This window comes from Anneissia japonica, unplaced genomic scaffold (assembly GCF_011630105.1).
Source record: "Anneissia japonica isolate Jap-2015-1 unplaced genomic scaffold, ASM1163010v1 scaffold287754_len4335492_cov202, whole genome shotgun sequence".
NCBI classification, from domain to species: domain Eukaryota; kingdom Metazoa; phylum Echinodermata; class Crinoidea; order Comatulida; family Comatulidae; genus Anneissia; species Anneissia japonica.
The window spans coordinates 2,846,451-2,847,311 of record NW_022705543.1 but is presented as its reverse complement, the minus strand read 5'-3'; positions in this window follow the sequence as shown (position 1 = coordinate 2,847,311).

Below are 861 nucleotides of genomic sequence, written 5' to 3'. Positions count from 1 at the left end.
TGCTCTGACCATACAGTACACCGCCTGTGAACAGCAGAACAGGAACCATCTCAGATCCATGGCAACAGATAGGACGCCCTCTTCCAAAGCTTATTACTTTTTCTCTTCGGTAATAGCGTATGAATGACGCCCTCTTGCTAAATGGGAAACTTTTGAACCTTGACCGACGCTTCTATTTGTTACGCGTAAATCGCGGAGAACGCTATATTGTGTTTATAAGATCTTTGGTACCCACCACCTACATACCTGTTCTAAACATACGGTACTTTAAATTGCCTGTATGTAAGTAAACAAGACAGACAGACAGACACACACACACACACACACAAACCGCATTTAACCCTTTTATACGTAGCGCACCTTACAGATTACGCTAGTCAATTTACATAACTCTTCTGATTTTGGTTTTATTATCAAACTCTTTGAAAAATAAATTGAATTATGATAAGATTTACAAAAAACCTCAAAAGTATTAAAATCGAAAAATACTTAAAATATCAAGTACCAACAATCATTCAAAATATATATATAGAAATTAAAAAAAACCTCAAGAGAAACCTCCATTAAATTTAAACTTCAAACTACAATCACAAAGAAAATAATTATAGAAATCATTATAATTATTAACGATAGGCAACAAGATAAACATATAAATATCAAAAATAGAGACAATACAAAATCCATAATAAAAATAGAGGAATACAGTAAAAATGACCATTTAATCAATTATTATTATTATTATTATTATTATTATTATTATTATTATTATTAGTAGTAGTAGTAGTAGTAGTAGTAGTAGTAATAGTAGTACTATTTTATTATTATTATTATTATTATTATTATTATTATTATTATTATTAA